The following is a 12,369-nucleotide window of genomic DNA, read 5'->3' as shown; positions in this document are numbered from 1 at the left end:
GAGCAAGTTTAACCGAGTAAATTCTCCCTTAATCCAGCCTGGGAAATCATGAGCACTGCACCTGGTATGTTAATGGCACGTGATGGGACTGGTACAGCAACCTTCCTGCCCCTGCTGTTACTCACCCTCAGGTTGCAATTCAGTGCCCAGTTACCCACTGCACAGTGAGCCTAAGAAAGGCTGGATAAAAGAAATCGAGTGAATGAGCAAGATTTCTGCTCAGCCAGGGATCTTCTAAACCTGGATTGTCAGTCCAAGACAAGAGGCTTTGTTCAGAGTTCACAAGTGTAATGCTGCAGCTCCAAGGGACAGAGGGACATAGTGAAATACACAACTCCACCTCTCACTCTTCAGAATCGATAGCTTGTGTGGGGTTTTAATTTTTAGTGAAGGACATTCAGGTATCCTGTTACGAGGTGCTACATAAGGTAAGGAAGGTACAGACCCCTAAAGCTGATAAAGACTATTAAAGAGTTATTAATGGAAACCAGTTCATTAGCTTTATTTGGCTTTGGATCAAGCTCCAAGTATTTAAATCATACCTCCTCCCTCTGTATTAGTTTTGACATTACATGGCTTTTTATCAGCACCTGTTTTGCTCTGAAACACAAGCTGATTTATACCAGAGCAATTTGCAAGGAGGCAAACCACTCAGGGGATCAGTCAACCTTTCAGATGTAGATAATTCATAACTGTATAAATGAGGGAGGTGATCAGGGTGGAATGGGAATAAACCTGGGTCTAAACAAAAAGTTCTGTCTCTATTAACATCTGCATGTCAAAACCTCTTCTCAAAGAGCCTGGCAGAAGCAGGCATCCAACTCACACTGACACTGAGCATCTGCTCCCATCCTGAGTCGTCAATATATCATCCAGAGGGCAAAGCTCTAACTGGGATCCAAGTGGTGCCTGTGGACACCCTGCAGACCTGCTGTGGTGCCTCACCATGGGCCCAGCTGATCCTGCTTGCAAGGCCTGTGTGGACACAAGAGCTGGACAGAGCCATCAGTTAAGCACTGCCTGGTGTGTTTTACCTTTTCCACTGCCAACATCTCATGTCTGCTTCTGAAAACCCCCCCAGCACATTTACATGTGCTGTTCATGACAATGTTCTTCACTCCCAGGGAAAAATAATCTTCAGCCTTTTGCGTGGGGAAGAGAGACACAATTTTCCCAGTAGCTTCTCCATCCTTTAAAACATCTACATATCTTGGTTGTGTCATTTCCGTTCTCAAGACACCTAATCACTCCCTCCCACTTCTCTGATTACGCACTGTAGAGCAGTTGAGTAATAAAACACCTAATTAAATAGCCGCATGCCTTTGTTATATCCTTTAATTAGATTACTTGGGAATAATAATAGTTTCTTGCCAGCCTGAAGGGTTCATTAATTCTCTCTGCAAATAACAGGAAGTAATCTATTTTTTCCTACTGGTATTTTTCTAAATCCTAAATCAAATGAATCAATTCTGATTTTAAAGTCAATTAGAAATAGATACACTCTGACACTACACCATTATCTTCATGAGTGAAATTATTTCAGACTCTCCTTACAAGGCAGCTCAACAAAATTTCTCCTTCTAGGGATGACAATTTCAAGACAAGTAGTCAGATTTTAAAATATAAAGCACTACCTGGAATAATTACCCAATGAACAAAATGCTCCAGAAGAATAAGAAGATTGACTTTATAGTACTTACAAAGTGCTTTAACACCACTAAAGAGAAATTATGTGAAAACAAAGTACTCGTGCATTTATAAATCACCAACTTTACACAGCCTTAAGTCAGACAGCAGCATTAAGCCACAGTTAAAGACTGACAATTGCTTAGGTGCTAATGGGTGCTGATGACACCCGATGACTATTCCATAGTCATTGTGTGATATTTGCTCGGGGCTGTGTCTATCCCAAAACAGATAAACATCCACACTACCAAAACTGCCTCCATGGAGAGATGGTCACTGTGGTCTCCCCGGTACCAGGACCAGCTTCATATTGTCGAGTTATATTGTGATAGGGACTGAGGTCCTGCAGGAAGGTGGACAAAGCCCTTGGGAAACTCAGCAAAGACAAATGTGGGTGATCAAAGATAGTTCTGGGTCTGGGAGGGATGTCAGAGACTGAAATATTTTAGTCTATGACTTAAACATTTTCATGAAGGACTTTTAAAACTGTGTTACAAAAGCTGCAGACAAGACTACCGCACCCGGAATGGGGCCCTGAGTGAGGCCTTACACCGCTCACTGATGAAGTAACAGCTCAGGGCTGGGGACATTCACAAAGCACAGGCTTAACACCTCCAAGGTGGAGACCACAGCCCCAGGGCTATCAGCTGCCAGGCTCGCCCAGACCCTCGCACCGAAGGGCGGCGGAGGAGAGGCTTTGGGTATCTTGGAAAAGCCTCTGGTCAGAGGCGCAGTGAGCGCCCGTCCTCCACTGTGCAGAGGGGCCCAGCTGAGGGGCCCTCACCGAGGGGGGAAGCTCAGACCCAGCAGAAGGGGTGACCCGGCCCGTCACAGCGGCCCCTCCAAGGGGTCCCAGACCCTGCACAGAGCACCAGAGACGATGCAGCAGCCCCTCAGTGCTGCCAGGGACAGCGCCGAGCCGGCCCCTGCAAGGCAGACACGCGGGCGTTCCCGGCCGGCCCCGGCGGGCATTGACCCACGGCCTTCTGGGCTCTGCGGCTGTGGCGGCCACGGCGGCGGCGGGGGACCCTCAGCACCAGCAGGGCAGATGGAGGGGAGCAACGAGACATCATTGGGGCCCTCGGATGGGTGATGTGCTTCCACCCAACCCCTGTCACCGCTCCCTGTCCCCCCACCCCCACACACACTGCTTTCTTTCTTTTCTCTTTCCTTCTCTTTGCCTCTTTTACTATTAAATAAAATACATCAATTTTTTGGCAACAACATCTAATCTCGTTTTGGTTTTAATCTCGTTTCTGGGAATATTTTGAACCTTCTAAGTTCTTTCCAGTTTATGCACAGAGACTTAGCTTGCTTTGCTTTTCTGGGTTTAAACTGGATTGTAACAAGGGACTAACCCAAATCCAGCAGGACGTGGGGTGCTGCCTCGAAAGCAATTTGGTGGAACAGGTGCTGCCATCCTGATACGTTGAGTTGGACCCCAACCGAGTGTTCTGTGACTAAAAAGAACATTCAGGGCTGTGTCACTAAGAGTGCAGCCAGCGGAGTGAGGAACCTCATCCTTTACTCTGCAGTGATAAAAACCCATCTGTGAGTGCTGGGACCACTCTGAGCTCCCTGGTGCCTGTCCTATACAGGTACTGATGTACCAGGGTCCAGAGGAGGCCACCAAGTTATCAGGGATGGAGCACAGGACACAGGAGGAGCTGCTGAGAGAGCTGGATCTGTTCAGCCTGGAGAACGTGAAGGGGCACCTTACTGCTGCCTGCAACTGCCTGATGGGAAGGTGCGAAGAGGATGAGCTGTACTCTTTGCAGAGCTGCACAGCCACAGGATGAGGGGTAAAAAGGAAAAGCTTCTGTAAGTGAAATTCCAAATATATATAAGGAAATAAAATGGACTATGTGGGTCATCAAACACTTGATCAGGGCACAGAGGGGCTGTGGGATCTCCAACCTTGAAGGTATTTACCTCTTACCTATCCAGCATTATCTAAGTTGGTTCTGGTTCAAGCATGGGGTGGATCTAGAGGCCTCCAGAGGTTCCTTCCTATCTGAATTATTTTGTATTTAAGTGACTCTGTCAGGATTTTTGTGTGCTTCACTAAAAAAAAAAATACTAAAAAATCATTAAACACTTGTCAAGGAGCTAAGAAACCCAGCCTTGCTTCCAAGTCTGATAAGAGACTTGCTGTGCAACCTTTAGGAAATTATGTAGTATTAGAAAGAGGTGTGTCATGTATGAGGTCAATGGAGTTGGTTGAGAGTGGATAAAGGGAGGGAATGAAGGCAGGGTCTGTTTCAAGAGAGGGGATCCCATACTCTAGGGATAGCAGAATAATAAGTGTTCAGTGCTTCTGTTACACAGTCTTGTCCCAGCCCTTTAGCTGAGGGAGCCCAGGGCCCAGAGGTATGAGACAGCAATCTCCACTTGCAGACTTCTGCTCAAAAATCAAACAGAATCCCAGTATTTTAATGATCTTGCAGGATTTTTTTATTACCACACTAAAGATTCAACATGAAAATCATTTGCACCACTCTGCCACACGGACCCTAATCCTCAGTGGCTTCCCAGTCAGCTCCCAGCACCAACAGCACTCACTGTCTGACAGTTCTGGCTGTTACAACAGGGTAAGATTTCATTAGGGATGTGAATATTATTACTTATCATAGCCCAATCAAGAATAAATGCTACACATATTTTGCCACAAACACCAATCTCTGTCCCACAGACCAGTCTGGATCGGACTGAGAAATAAAGGAAAAATATTACAAAAATTTTTAAATATTATCTGTCAGAAATTATCTCCAGAAGCACAGCTTCACCATATCAAACCCAGCAAATCCGGAAAGCTACAAAGCATTCGGTTTTCCTGAAAAATCTTTGCACAAGATCATCCTGCACTATAGTGGGAAACTTTCCTATCTATTGGGGTTTGTACTCGTCAAAAGAAAGTTATGACAGGGAATAGCAAGAAAATTCCATCCTGCTTGAGTATCTTGTAGTTAGAAAAAGCACAGGGAAAAAAGACAATAATCAAGCATTCTCCTCCTTTCCCCAAAGGTAAAATCTTGGACACACAGTTTTTCTGCCACTCGATTACATTAATCTTTGCTTGCCACGTATTCTGTGTTAATTATTTATTTGTTTTTCCAGTTCACTGACAGGCCATGATTTTTACCAGGGAAAATGACATCTGAAAGAGCGTGAATGTGGGGATTGCTCTGCATTCCTCTTGTCCTGGCAAGCACAAACTGATCAGTACTCTGTGCACTTGGAATACATTCTTTTTCTCATGAATTTTACAGAGCATATGGAACCAGTGGAACTTGACTGGAGGCATCAGAAGCTGAAAAACAAAGAGATTAGGGCTGCTGAGGTTGAAAAACAAGCACTTTGTCCGAAATGCCAGTTGGAAAAAGGAGGGAAAAAACAGTAACACAGAGGACAAGTGATGTGATGTTCTTAGAAAGAGACATTGAGTGTTATTCACATCTGCTTTAGCAACCTTTACCTACCAAAAACCGGTAAGACAAAAAGAGACTGCAAATGGCCACACTGACCTAGGGATGGGTATATGCACATCTGCTGGATTCCAAGGAGCTACAGGGATGTGTCCTTGGGCAGCATCCGGCTTCTTCCTGCAAACACTCAAGTCTGCTAAAGGTAACATTAATCCAGGCAGCTGGGGAGAAGGGTAAAGTGCAATGTTCCTACCGCTGGGAATCAAACCACAGGTGATCTGCAAAACCAAACAGTGTTATGTGCCAGCTGGGAGACAACAAATCCACTGCAAAGTCCTTCTCCTCCCACATCCAGCTGTGCAGATGTGGAACTCCAGCTGCAGGCCACCAGAGGTTCACTGGCCAGGACAGGAACTGGACAAGAGACAACTGTTTATGAAGGTGATGCATGAGACAGAAATCTCCGATAAGCAAGGCTTGTAGAACTCATTTTTATCATTATTACTTTGAATATACCATTAACTATGGAACTGTAAATGTATGTATATGTGGTCAAATATCACTAAAGGAACATAAAGATTTAAAGGTGCATAGAAAAGGTTTAGAGAAAACAAAAAACCCTCCAGACCTTATTTCAGCTGATCAATTTGTTTGTCCTTATACTGGGCTGTAAACTTGGCTCCAAACTTGCTTCCCAGGGATTCCCATCTCTCTGACAAAGCTGCACACTCCTGACTTTTCCATACTCAGCCTCTGGCTGAGCAGCATGCATTGTTCTGTGCTGGAATTAAAGTGATTTCTGTGCCTGAAGTGATGTGCACGTGTACCTTGGTCAGTCGGAACCACAGATGGCTGATTGGCATCAAAACATGCATGTTGGTCTGTCGGGGAAACAGTTGGAGCAAACAGTTGGAGCTCTTCTCTTGCTTAGGCATTATCAATAGATATCGCTTAATTGTGGCTGTGAGATCTTGTTGGAGTTTATGCCTGGAAGGCAAGATGGATTTTCACATCCCTACCAGCTGTAAGAAAATGCTAAACTTTGCACTTGCAACGTATGTAATTTTCCTGAAGAATTATTGAGGATATTCTCCTACTCTCTGAAAATTGGGGAGTCTTTCCTCTGATTTCAGAGTGTGGACTCTCTTGTTCCTCACTGTCAAAAGAGAAGGTATATTGTAATTTCTATGCATTTACTTATACAGTAGTACATTCAGGTTAAGAAAAAATACGCTTAAAACAAGAAAGGTTTTATGTAAAGGCTAAATAATATCAGTGGCCTAAGTACCTGCAGCAGATACTTCAAAATCACAAAACCTTTATTGTGCGTCCCAAAGCCCACAGTGACAGCAGTGATGTCCCAGCTGCTTGACTGTTACAGACTGATCTTACCCAGGACGTCCCTTTGTGCTCCCAGAGATTTCCTGTTACTGATGTCACTGCAGTAGCGTGGGGCCAGGGACGGCCGTGGGCTCCTCAAGGTGTTCTTGTACCAGCCGAACCCTCAGGGGTGCTTCGATGATCGAAGATTTTTACTGTAGTGTGCGTATACATACACACACACACACACATACATATACACTGTTTACAGAATCACAGATTCATGGAATGATTTGGGCTGAAAGGGACCTTAAATATCATCCAGTGCCACCCCTACCACGGGCAGGGACACCTTCCACTATCTCGGGTTGCTGCAAGCCCCATCCAACCTGGCCTTGGACACTTCAGGGATGGGGCAGCCACAGCTTCTCTGGGCACCCTGTGCCAGGGCCTCCCCACCCTCACAGGGAAGAATTCCTTCCCAATATCCCATCTAGCCCTGCCCTCTGGCAGTGGGAAGCCATTGCCCCTTGTCCTGTCACTACAGGCCATTGTTCAAAGTCCTTCTCCAGCTCTCCTGGAGCCCCTTTAGGCACTGGAAATGGCTCTGAGGTGTCCCTGGAGCCTTCTCTTCTCCAGGTGAACAGCCCCAGCTCTCCCAGCCCGGCTCCGTAGGCTGTGCGCAAGTAGGACTTAACGTGGATCGCACGGCCCCTGACGGTCCCGCCCGGGCGCCCCCGTGACGCGCCCAAGGGATGCGCAGTGCCTGGCGCGGGGCACGCCGGCAGCTGTAGTCCTTGCGCCGCAGCCGGGGGCACTCGGCGCCTGCGCACGTCGCACCCGACTTTGCCAAGTCGCTGCCGGAGGCCGGGCGGGCCGCGCTGCCATTTTGGACCTGAGGGACGGGGGAGTCGCGGCCGGTGAGCGGAGCGGGGCCGGGGGGCGAAGGGGGGGCACGGGGGTAGCGCTGGGGACCGGACCCTGCGGGCGGCAGGGAGACACGGGGGGCGTGGGAATCCCGCGGTCGGGCCCGGATCCGGAGGGGCCGCTCGCTCCGGGAGGGGCACGCTGAGGGCGGACCCGCCGCTGTGCCCCCTGGGGCCCCGCGGCGCAGCTCCGGGAGCGGGGCAGCGCCGCTCCTTCCCCGGGGCGCGGGCGGCGGTCCCGGGACCCCCGCGCTGCCCGGCCCCGCTGCCCCTCCGCGGCTGCCCGGGGGCACCTGCGCGCTCCCCGGTGCCTCCAGTTCCGAGTCCCTTCCCCTGCCGTCCCCAGCAGTGTCGCGTCCCTCCCCGGCCGGATCCCGCCAGCCTCTCTCGGCTCCTGGTCGCCAGGATCTGCCCTTAAACCTTCGCCCTTTCGGGGGCTCGCTCCCGTCAGGGCTGTGCTTTCCGCAGCCCTTCCAGCACAGCCTTCCTCCCCCGTGTGTGTCCCCCCTGTCCCGGGGCTCATTCCAGGTATAGAGGGTTCGGTGCCTTTGTCTCGGCCGGGTACAGCCGGACCTTGTAGGATGTTTCCTAGCGATAAAGAGTGACTACAGCTAGGTTTATCCCGAACTGTGTTCCCTCTTCTGTAAACACAGAAGAATGGCAACGCTGGTGCCACCGCTCTATTTTGGAAACACGGACAAGTTCTGGCTGTTAACTCTTCCGCTCCCATGCAGGTTGTCTTTGACCTTGTGTGCCAGTACTGTCGAGATAAAAGCAGACAAAGGCGTTTGAGGATAGGTTTCTCTAATTTGCTCTGATACTCGAGAATTCAGCTTGTTTTAATAGCTGTAATTGCTGATGTTAAATTGGCAGAAGATCTTCTGATCTGTGCGTGATGCAGAGAAAGGGGCATGTGTAGCATTTGGGGTATCTGTGTTGTGGCATCCTTTACCCTTGATGCTTCAGGAAATATCCCCAGTGTAGTTAGAATTGAAGAAGTCAGGAACCAGGGTATTTTAGACTGTCTTTTCCCAGTGTATTGCTGCTTATTTTTGTGAATTTGTCATTGGTTTGCTTGGTCTCTGCTACCCTGCCAGTCAGCCTTTTCAAAGAGAAATGGAGAGACATCTGGGCTGGTATTTGAAAGAAGGCATTCTGTGCTGAGAGAGTGACAGTAGATCCAGCAATTGCTTGTATTTACCTGAGAAAAGGCACAGGCATTTCAGAATGAAACATGAATCACAGGCTGTCTTTGGTTCTGAGGATTTTAATGCTTAAAAACGTATTGTTTGAAAAAACAATAAATTCTTTTCTGTATTCTTGAAGTGAAAGCCCAGAGCAGTTCTAATTGAATCACAGTTATATTGCTGTTCACTACAGCTGTTTAAATCTGAACTGTGTCTAGTGTGTGTTCTTAGTTGTGATTTAGCTGACATTTAATCACTGCACTGAATGCATTCACCTCTAAGTGATCTTTGGAATAACATTAGCATTCAGGCCCAAAGTGAGTTTTCTTGTTTTTAAAACAAGAACTTATACAGTAGATGTGAAAGATAATTTTGGAGTGGAAAATAACTGAGACTTCTGAGTGCTAACTTTGAAAGCTTCTTACAGATTAAAGTTATTTTGGGGCTTAAGAGAGATTGAGAGAAGATTATTTATATGAATTTATTAGTTAAGCAGCATCACCACTTTTTCTTCCCTCAATTTTCTCTCCCTTCTTAAAGTTCTGCTTCTTCTGTTGTGAAGCAGACCTGAAACATGAGTTACCTTATTTCTTTGTTTCTAAGTTGCACAATGGTTCAGGGAAAACTACAGAATAAATAAGGTAATAAGAAGAAAGGCAGTAAAGTAGCATGGTGTGTGTCTTGAGGAGTTTAAATTAATTAATCATTTTTTCTAAGAGAGCTTGTCATAGACTGCTTGAAAAGTGTTTCATAAGAGATTTACAAAGTCATTTTCTATTTTACAATGTGTGCAAGAGATAAGATGCTTCTCAGCAGCATTATCAATATCAGTCAATGATAGCATCTAAATAAACATCTTTTGTGAGTTTAAGCTGTTTAAACAAAGTGGTAAATGTATTCAGCCATAGTGAAGTACTTTTCATGCCGCAAAACCAATTTAATTTCTTCTTAAAAAGCAAGGAAAAGAGTCTGCAGGGTGAGAGCAGAAGAAAAACCCCTTGCACATGGTGATGGTGAAGCTTCTGGGAGTTTATTTTTAAGCTTTTCTTTTTGGGTGTCCAGTTATGTTCATGTAATGTTCTAGTTTTTGTCATTCTGCTGTACTTACATGTAATTGCAGGAACTACTTTGTGCCCTCACAACTGAGGAAAGTGAAGGTGTGTGCATAACCCAGAGGACTGCTGGCCACAGTTCCTTGCTGTAACTGTACTTTGCCCAGCTGCAGAAGCATTTTGAAGTGAGTGCTCACCTCAGAAGAGGAAGTTGACAAGCTATGATTATAGTCTAGCTTGGGAGTATTCTAGATATTTACTTTTACTGTCTCATAACTTGAGTGTTTTTAAAGAGTTTAGGCATTCCTTCTTGGGCTTGGTTGGACTGTTAGCTGAGCTAATTGTGTGCACATTTTGGTGAGAGAAAGGTAGTTGTTCTTCATCTTTCCCCTCTGAAGAATAAAGCAATAGAGACTTGGTCATTTTCTGTAAGTGACTGACACTCAGGTTTTACTGTGGTGCAGAGTTGCTGGAGCTGAAGGATTGATATTTTTCTTCATAAGAATTGCAAATTACACTTAATAGAAATGAAAGTATTGCAGCAAACTGGGAAAGAGTGTTTTGAAGAAGCCAAGGCCCTGTTTCATATGACCAGCTCTCAAGTTATGCTTGGAATTTCTGCTTTTACTATACCAAAGCACAGCAGGTTTTTTTCTCCCCTCTGAGGAAACGCGATACCAGATCTTGTTGTGCTGGTTATTCAAATAATTTTTCAAACTTGGCAGCAAGTTCTTTTTTGCTGTTCTTTTTTTTTTTTTTTTAAAGTTTTATTACACTCCTCCTGTTTAGGAACTGATAATTTCTTCCTTCCACCCACCTGCCCGAACTTTTCTCAGCTCTGCTGCTGGGAGAGGCCTATTGTTTCAGTCAGGCACAGAACTCCTGTCATGTTTGCGTTTACATCATTGATTCTGAAGCTCACACTCAAATGGTGGTGTTGCTCAGCAAGAAAAGGCCTATTCTCTTCAGGGGGATTGTTCAAATTTGATTGTGTGGAACCTTGTTTCTAATCAGGAAGTGAAAGTTAGGTGACTTACCTTTACCTGAAGTGTGCAGATCTCAGGTTCTGGATTTGTTAGCCCATGATACGGAAGCTGGAGCTTTCAAGAGGAGTGTGTTACTATCAGCCTCTATAAAATCTTCGTGCTCTTAGTTTTCTATTCTTTATAGGTCTATTTTTCTTTCAAGGGTAGCCTTCACACATATTTTTTCTTTCCAAGTATTAGCTGGGTACCTAGTAATCTTTTTGAAGTTTATTACTAAGGAAAAGAAAGATCGGGTAAAAGGTTAAGGTGATCTTGAAATAGAAAAAGACATGGTAAGACAGTTCTGTAATCTGCTTCTGATTTATTCATTAATTCATCAAATGAATAGCCATTTGCAGTGAAATATCCATCAGGAGTATAAAATTTGTGACTGGAAGCATATTCATTTACTGAAAAATAAAATAGGCTCTTTGATCCCTTCAGTTTCACGTGATTGGGGTGGAACTTTTCCCCAGGCAAGTCATTCATAACTTACTACCCTTTTTAGCTTTGCCTCATTCAGTGGAAAAATTGAAGGAAAGCTCAGTGCTGAGCAAGCTGAAGAGGTGGACTGAGACATGGAAGAGTGGGTTGTGTTAATTTTTAACGTGCTTTTGGTTAGTATCCATCCTTAGTGCCTCCCCAGTCCCCAGTGCTAGCTGACTTTTAATTACGTATTAATAATCACTACTCTTGCTTAACAGTTAGAGTGCTCAGATACCCAGATTTTTATTTTATTTTATTCACTGCTGGCTTCATAAACACTTGAATCGATTAAGACTTGTTGCTCTGAATACTCCTTTTCTATTTTTCTGACTCTTTGAGGTTTTTGCTCTGTCAGTGCTGCCCTTTTCATGTATGTGCAGAGCAGCTAGATGGAGTGAGCTTGTTCTGTATAAGGATTCCTCATCTTTAAAGTTTTTTTTTTACTTTGGCTAGTCAGAGTCTGAATTAACTGATCTGTGGATCACTCTGATTAATTTCTCTTAATAAGGCTTGTCTCTAAAAGTGTGTGTTCCTTGTATATGTACATGTGTATTTCCTACTGTTGTAAGTATATAATTTCAGAGACTAGATAAGAAGTGGGGTGACTAATACATAAAAATGTTCATAACGTATTTAGCCTAATCTTTAACCAGGCTTGCTAAGTTCTGTGAAAGTGGCGAGCTGCATATTTTCACCAGATTTTACCTCAACACCCTTTCCTATCTATTCGGTTAAGACTTCCTGGGCATGTGAAGAGCACTTTATAAAGGAAATGAGAGAAAAGAAAATTCGTGAGCTTAGAAGATAAAAAGTGACACTTGTGGCAGTGATTTGCTTTTTGTATCAGGATCATAGCATGGTTTGAGTTGGAAGGAACATTAAAGACACCAGTTCAAAGATCACAAAGCTGCTTTGGTTCTTAAATGTCTGTGATTGACCCAGTGCATGTGTTGTCTTCAATGATGAAGTCTTCAGAGCAGTTTTATTCCAGCTTTTTGAAGGGGAATAATGTGTATAATGCTAACAGGAAAGAGGAGGGAAATGCTGGAGGAGGACACTTTTATTGCCTCACTCCACATGAAAGAAGTTTCCATAGCTGTCCAAACTAAGCAGTTGTCACCTGTGTTTCCAGGTGGATACTCACCATGTGTAACATTTCTAATTCCGTTTAAGTGCTCGTCACCTAAAGATACAGAGTAGAACCTAGGATCCACAGGCAGTAATCCCGCAGGTAATTGGCGTGTTCCACTTTGTGCATGTTA

General features: G+C 45.1%; 1 protein-coding gene and 1 long non-coding RNA gene across 3 annotated transcripts in view; one reads left to right on the top strand and one right to left on the bottom strand.

Moving 5' to 3' along the window:
- Positions 1-4,762: 4,762 nt before the first annotated feature.
- Positions 4,763-6,725, bottom strand: LOC121671891. Its single transcript, XR_006018656.1, has 2 exons — positions 5,211-6,725; positions 4,763-4,996 (listed from the first exon to the last, which is right to left on the bottom strand). It is a non-coding gene; the product is annotated as an uncharacterized LOC121671891 (long non-coding RNA).
- Positions 6,726-7,250: 525 nt separating this feature from the next.
- The window catches only part of ITCH (itchy E3 ubiquitin protein ligase), a 59,766-nt gene continuing 54,647 nt past the window's right edge, over positions 7,251-12,369 (top strand). The window contains exons 1-2 of one of the 2 annotated variants that reach the window (XM_042051101.1): positions 7,259-7,351; positions 9,665-9,781. The gene's annotated coding sequence lies outside the window, so the exon portion shown is untranslated. Of the gene's footprint in view, positions 7,352-9,664; positions 9,782-12,369 lie in introns of both variants that reach the window. The other variant, XM_042051096.1, reaches the window with a different exon arrangement.

Source organism: Corvus kubaryi, unplaced genomic scaffold (genome assembly GCF_017639235.1).
Source record: "Corvus kubaryi isolate FWS band 111438036 unplaced genomic scaffold, C.kubaryi_AGA036_p1.0 134, whole genome shotgun sequence".
Taxonomy (NCBI): domain Eukaryota; kingdom Metazoa; phylum Chordata; class Aves; order Passeriformes; family Corvidae; genus Corvus; species Corvus kubaryi.
The sequence above is the reverse complement of the archived record's forward strand: the minus strand, read 5'-3'. Positions and strand labels throughout refer to the sequence as shown.